Here is a 7,157-nt window from a genome sequence, read left to right on the forward strand (position 1 = left end):
TGTTCTTTTTAGAAAAACCATGGAGAAGATTAACCACCTAGGTCATATTTCATCTCCAACTACCAAGCCGTTAACAAGTCTACCGCTAAATGAGCAATTTAAAGTAATTTCACTACGAAGATTTAAAACGAAATTTGGAGAAAGGATTTTATGTGTCTGCAATGACTTTCAAGTTTTTTTACCTAATATATTTAGCGTGCTAACTAATTTAGAAATAGAAGAACTAAATCAACGTTCTATTTTCATTATATATCGCGGCATAGAGAACAAATCTTGTGTTATTAGTTTTACTGACGCGTAAAATCATGTACATACAAGAATTACATCGAGAAAGCAAAAGTACGCAGACATCACTACAAGTAAAATCATTCATGATAAAACTAGTGCATACAAGATGTAAATAAATACTGTAGAATTGGCATTTTCTTTTATTTTAGATTAGGTATTACCTTCTCCTCCTACTCCTTCCTCTCGAAGAAGAATAAGAGCAAGAAAGAAGATGTTGATTAAATTCGTAAGTATGTTATCGTCTAGCACGGTAAGTATGTTGAGAAGAGATTTTTTCCTAAACAGTGCTTGATTCTAGTCTTGCAATGTAGTGTACTACAACATCGCACTATAGTATGTGTATATATATTTTTTTGAACGGTAGTATGTATTCAAGTCTAAACTTGCACACTCCCGCTTTGCAATGCATGTTCGATTAAGATGTACCTTGGCAGAGTAAGTAAAAGGAAGTTATACACATCAATTAATGTTCTGATCACATGGTAAAGTTAACAACATCGAGTGCAGTGTTCGATTCTAGTCTTGTTATGTTTCAATCTGATTTTCTTAGAACAAAGATATCCCCTAACATGTTCTAAATACATGTTGTATCGAGTACAGTGTTCGAATCTAGTCTTGATCACTTATATAGTGTTTTGAACACATCAATTAATGTTCTGATCACATGTTAAGGTTAACAACATCGAGTGCAGTCTTCGAATCTAGTCTTGATCACTTATCTAGTGTTTTGAGCACATCAATTAATGTTCTGATTACATGTTAAGGTTAACAACATCGTGTGCAGTGTTAGATTCTAGTCTTGTTATGTTTTACAATCTTGATTTTGCAATGCACGTTCGATAGAGATGTACCTTCACTGAGCAGGAAGAGCAGCTCAGTATGTATGTTGAGAAGAGAATTTTTTGTTTTTCTAAACAGTGTTTGATTCTAGTCTCGCAATGCTGTGTTCTGCAACATCGAACTATAGTACGCGATTCTAGTTGTAATAGGTTTTAAACAGCAGTATGTGTTCAAGTCTAAAAATGTATCACTCCAGTTACGCGATATGTATAAAGGTATTCTCAAACATATCGTATCGTGTTCTATTCTAGTCTTGATCACTTATCTAGTGTTTTGAACACATCAATTAATGTTCTGATCACATCATAAGGTTAACAATATCGAGTCCAGTGCTCGATTCTAGTATTGCTATGTTTTAATGTTCTAATCACATGTTGAAGCTAAGCAAACAATAGCTATCTTACGCAAGCTATTCAAAACTGTAGTCTTGTTTTCTCTTTTAAAAATCGATGTTCTGATCATATGTTGTATCAAGTACAGTGTTCGATTATATTCTTAATCGCTTCTTTTTAAATTGTCCGCTACTACGATCAAGAGCGCAGCACGGTGCTCTCGGATGGCGGATGTGGAATTTGCCGCCACCACATGTCGAAGAATAAAGATGCTAACACGATGCTCTCTTGGCAGCTTTTCAAATTGTCTGCCACCACATTTCAACTAAAGAGTGCGGCACTGCACTCTCTTGATTAAAGATGGCGGATAACAGCTGACGAAATTGCCCCGCATGAGGGCAGCACGGTGCTCTTTTCATTAAAAGATGGCGGACGACAGCTGACGAAATTGCCCCCCATGAGGGCAGCACGGTGCTCTGTTCATTAAAAGATGGCGGATGACAGCTAACGAAATTGCCCCGCATGAGGGCAGCACGGTGCTCTGTTCATTAAAGATGGTGGATGACAGCTAACGAAATTGCCCAGCATGAGGGCAGCACGGTGCTCTGTTCATTAAAGATGGTGGATGACAGCTAACGAAATTGAGCGCATGATAGCAGCATAGTGCTCTGTTGGTTAAAGATGGCGGGTGACAGCTGTCAAAAGAGCATGTGGCTTTGTTTCCAAACAAGAGCACGTGGAATTTGCCGCCACAACAAAGAGGGCAGCACTGTACTCGGTTGCTTAAAGATGGCGGATGATGGCTGTCAAAAAAAAGCGCGTGGGTTTGTTTCCAAACAAGAGCATGTAGAATTTGCCGCCACCACATAGAGGGTAGCACGATGCTCAAAGATGGCTGCTGTCAAAAAGCATTTTTCAAATTATCCGCCACCACATTTCAAAAGTATCTAGCTAAAGATGGCAGCACGGTGCTCTCTTGATTAAAGACGGCGGGTGATAGCTAACAGAACTTTTCAAATTGCCCGCTACTACGTGCTTAAGGTAGTAGCCATAAAGAGGGCAGCACGGTGGTCTGTGGATTAAAGATGGCGGATAACGGCTGACGAATTTGCCCGCATGATAGCGGCACGGTGCTCGGTTGATTAAAGATGGCGGATGACAGCTGTCAAAAAAGCACATGGCTTTGTTTCCAAACAAGAGCACGTGGAATTTGCCGCCACCACTTTTCAAAGGTATCTAGCTAAAGAGGGCAGCACTGTGCTCTGTTGATTAAAGATGGCGGATGACGGCTGTCAAAAAAGCGCGTGAGTTTGTTTCCAAACAAGAGCATGTAGAATTTGCCGCCACCACATAGAGGGCAGCACGGTGCTCTCTTGATTAAAGATGGCTGCTGTCACGTGGAATTGTCTGCCACCACATTTCAAAGGTATCTAGCTAAGGAGGGCAGCACGGTGCTCAAAGATGGCTGCTGTCAAAAAGCATTTTTTCAAATTATCCGCCACCACATTTCAAAGGTAAGTAGCTAAAGAGGGCAGCGCTGTGCTCTATGGATTAAAGATGGCGGGCGGTAGCTATCAAATAAGCATGTAGCATTGTTTCCAAACAAGAGCACGTGGAATTTTTGCAAATTGCCGCCACCACATTTCAACTAAAGAGTGCGGCACGGTGCTCCCTTGATTAAAGATGGCGGATGTAGCTGTCAAAAAAACACGTGGTTTGTTTCCAAACAGGGGCACATAGAAGTTTTCAAATTGCCGCTACCACATAGAGTGCAGCACGGTGCTCAAAGATGGCTGCTATCAAAAAGCATTTTTCAAATTATCCGCCACCACATTTCAAAGGTAAGTAGCTAAAGAGGGCAGCACTGTGCTCTATAGATTAAAGATGGTGGATGACAGCTGTCAAAAAAAGCACGTGGATTTGTTTATCTCGCGCTAGTGAGGTTAAGTTGGTAGCACTAAGGTTTAGGCCCGCCAAGATGGCAGCACTGCCGATGACAGGTGACGAATTTGTAGCTACTGCGATAAAGAGGGCAGCACAGTGCTCTGTAGTTTAAAGATGGCGGATGACAGCTGTCAAAAAAGCACGTGGCTTAGTTTACCACGCGCTAGTTAGGTTAAGTTGGTACTACTGATGTTTAGGCCCGTCAAGATGGCAGTACTGAGGTTAGCGATGCGTTGTTGTCTGTCAAAAAGCACGTGGCTGTCAAAAAACACGTGGCTTTGTTTACCTCGCGCTAGTTAGGTTAAGTTGGTACTACTGAGGTTTAGGCCCGTTAAGATGGCAGTACTGAGGTTAGCGATGCGTTGTTGTCGATGACAGCTGTCAAAAAGCACGTGGCTTTGTTTACAAATTCATATTTCCCGCGGGTGGTGGAGGAGACCTCTGGGAGGCCTCTGGCTGTGGTGGTGGTGGAGGAGTCCTCTGGGAGGCCTCCGGCTGTGGTGGTGGTGGTGGAGGAGGCATCTGGGAGGCCTCTGGCTGTGGTGGTGTTGGAGGAGGCATCTGGGAGGCCTCTGGCTGTGGTGGTGGTGGAGGTGGCCTCTGGGAGCCGGTGGGGGTGGTGGCCGCCGAACTGTCCAATTATACTACTAATGACCCTCCTTACTGTTTTGTGTGACAGTGCATGATGGAAATATTCTGCCAGCTGCGATGCTATTGTCGAAGATGTAGTGTGTGGTTGTTTAATAATTGTGGTTACTATGAACCTTTCTTCTCGTGCGGTCACTTTCTTTGGACGTCCACTTCTTTTCTTGCTTATAAGAACATCCTCTCCTTTTAACCTTTGTATGATGCTTTGCACAGTTGGTTTACTTCTTCTAATGATGTTTCCGATCTCAGAATACGATTTTTCTTGGTGGTGAAGGCGTAGAATAAGACGTCTCTCTTCAAGAGATGTTTCCCTAGTTTTCCTCGCCATTGGACTAGTACCGTCTATGACCAGCTGATCAGTCCGTCTCTGTCTGCATCTACTACACAACTAATGCCACGGAACAACACAGGTTTCTGTTTACTCGTTCAAACCCCATTTTTACACGTAAGGTATGAATACTTATGTCCAGACAAGTAGCCTAGTGTCATGGAGTACGAATTTGTTGCTTTGTTATCTACTGTTATTCACTTCCAGTTTATTTTGTGCTTTGTAATGACCACTGCCGTAAAAGGTATACGTTTGGGTTTGTCATTTTGACCTGTACTCAGTATTGGTCTAGCAATAAAGCATTTTGTATTGGATGGCTAGAGGTATGAATACTTTTGTCCATATCTGTATATGTTCGAAGGGTGGCTTTAAAGGTAGGAAAGATCACAATATGAAGATAAAGCTGGAAATCAAGAGGACAAACTGGGGAAAATATTCGTTTACAGGAAGGGGAATTAGGGATTGGAATAACTTACCAAAGGAGATGTCCAATAAATTTCCAGTTTCTATGGAATCATTTAAGAAAAGGCTAGTAAAACAACAGACAGGGAATCTGTCACCTGGGCGACTGCCCTAAATGCAGATCAGTAGTGACTGAGCATGTTGCTTCGTACATTTTATACAAACGCTGTGTTAATCACATTTGATTATGTACGTCCTTATATGTAAGAATAAATACATGTATTGTACAGAGTACCTAGTTACAAACGTGTAATGTACACCCCTCTAGATTTGCGCTATCTGATAACATCCTGGACTAACTTTCATAACAGATGTTTCCCATGCACGCAGAACTGTGTCAGCTCATGACCTTGAAATGCCTGCCTTACAGGTATTTAAGGATATCGGACAGGCCCGGATTTGATTCCCGGTTCTGCCACGAAATCTGAAAAGTGGTATGAGGGCTGGAAGGGGATCCACTCAGCCTCGAGAGGTCAATTGAGTACAGCCGGGGGGAGGGGGGGGGGTGGGTGGAAATACGATTCCCTCCTCAGCCATCATCGAAGTGGTTTTCCGTGGTTTCCCAATTCTCCTCCAGGCAAATGCCGGGAAGGTATCCAACTTAACGGCATGGCCCCTTCCTTCCCGCATCCTTGTCTATCCCTTCCAAACTTCCCATCCCCCAACAAGGCCCCTGTTCAGCATAGCAAGTGAAACCTCCTGGGCGAGGTACTAGTCCTCCTCCCCAGTTGTGTTCCCCTGACCCAAAGTCTCACGCTCCAGGACACTGCCCTTGAGCCGGCAGAGGTGGGATCCCTCGCTGAGTGCGAGAAACCAACCCTGGAGGGTAAAGAAAGAGATAAAGAAAGAAAGAAAGAAATAGGGCTGACCAGGTCAAATATTTCAAGACCGTATAAGGTATACATTTCCTAACTGGACATGAGTAGGGGAGCACGGAAATGCGATGTGAGACACCTACGTTGTATTTTTTAAAACGTGGAGCAGCTGACTGCATCATACTTCTAATTGTACGTAAGTGGTGAACACCTGATTATGAGTCTGTTGCGACCGTGTGGCCTAATGGATAAGGCGTCGGACTTCGGATCCGAAGATTGCAGGTTCGAGTCCTGTCACGGTCGTACGTTTTATTTCAGGGTCTTCAATATAATGAATATGCTTCAGGTGTAAGTACATGTTTCTATGGGCTGATTTTTATTTTAGAGACTTTAACATTAAGACTGAAGCCTCCGTGGCTCAGACGGCAGCGCGTCGGCCTCTCACCGCTGGATACCGTGGTTCAAATCCCGGTCACTCCATGTGAGATTTGTGCTGGACAAAGTGGAGGCGGGACAGGTTTTTCTCCGGGTACTCCGGTTTTCCCTGTCATCTTTCATTCCAGCAACACTCTCCATTCACATTTCATTGCATCTATCATTCATTAATAAATCACTTTGGGAGTGGCGACCCCATCGTACTAACAGCCTATATCTGCTTCATTCATAACATCCCTGACCCGGTCAATGACCGGAAAACAGGTTGTAGGTTTTCATTTTGAACATTAAGACTATGCATCAAGTGGAAGTACACTGATGTACATAAATACCAGAGCAGGTGTCGTTTAATTTTCCCAGCGTATATTATTATGTCCTATTGAAGAAATTACAAACATTTGGCTATCCTACATCTAAAGGATACAAGTTAAACCGACAATATTGGTTTGTCTACCGCAGGTTGTACCCTTGTTCCTCCGGGCAGCAAATCAACTAGAGTTTCAATGGTGTTCTGAGGAAGTTCGTGCCCTGCAACATTTAACTCTGTCCTAAAAGTACACCAATATTTGCTGCTAAACAGGAATAATACTGTACTCATCGTTCGATAATATTTCAGATATATTCAGATCTGATGATGTAGTAGGCCGAGATAAAAATGGATAAGAGTGGACGTGCCAGATGATGATTTGAGGGTTTGCATTGTCATCATACCTCTAATTGAACTCAAGGGGTGAACACCGCGAGGCGAAGCTGCTATGGCCGTGTGGCCTAATGGATAAGGTGTCGGACTTCGGATCCGAAGATTGCAGGTTCGAGTCCTGTCACGGTCAAATATCTTACTTTAGAGATTTTAATATTGTGAATATGCTTCAGGCGTAAGTACATGAACTTACGGGGCTACACAAATTCGGTGAAATTAAGAAAACCATGCACTTTGATATTGTTACGGAAGTCCAACTGGTCTGAAAAATGGTGCAATGACCATTTGTAATCATTAGGTACCGAGCGAGTGGCTCCGCGGTTTGGGTCACGTAACTGTCAGGTTACATTTGGGAGATAGTGGGT

General features: G+C 43.1%; 2 non-coding genes across 2 annotated transcripts; both read left to right on the forward strand.

The window, feature by feature from the left end:
• Positions 1 to 5,887: 5,887 nt before the first annotated feature.
• On the forward strand, positions 5,888 to 5,960 carry TRNAR-UCG (transfer RNA arginine (anticodon UCG)). The gene has a single exon. It is a non-coding gene; the product is annotated as a tRNA-Arg (tRNA).
• An 889-nt stretch (positions 5,961 to 6,849) lies between these two features.
• On the forward strand, positions 6,850 to 6,922 carry TRNAR-UCG (transfer RNA arginine (anticodon UCG)). The gene has a single exon. It is a non-coding gene; the product is annotated as a tRNA-Arg (tRNA).
• Positions 6,923 to 7,157: the final 235 nt, after the last annotated feature.

This window comes from Anabrus simplex, chromosome 11 (genome assembly GCF_040414725.1).
Source record: "Anabrus simplex isolate iqAnaSimp1 chromosome 11, ASM4041472v1, whole genome shotgun sequence".
Lineage (NCBI taxonomy): Eukaryota > Metazoa > Arthropoda > Insecta > Orthoptera > Tettigoniidae > Anabrus > Anabrus simplex.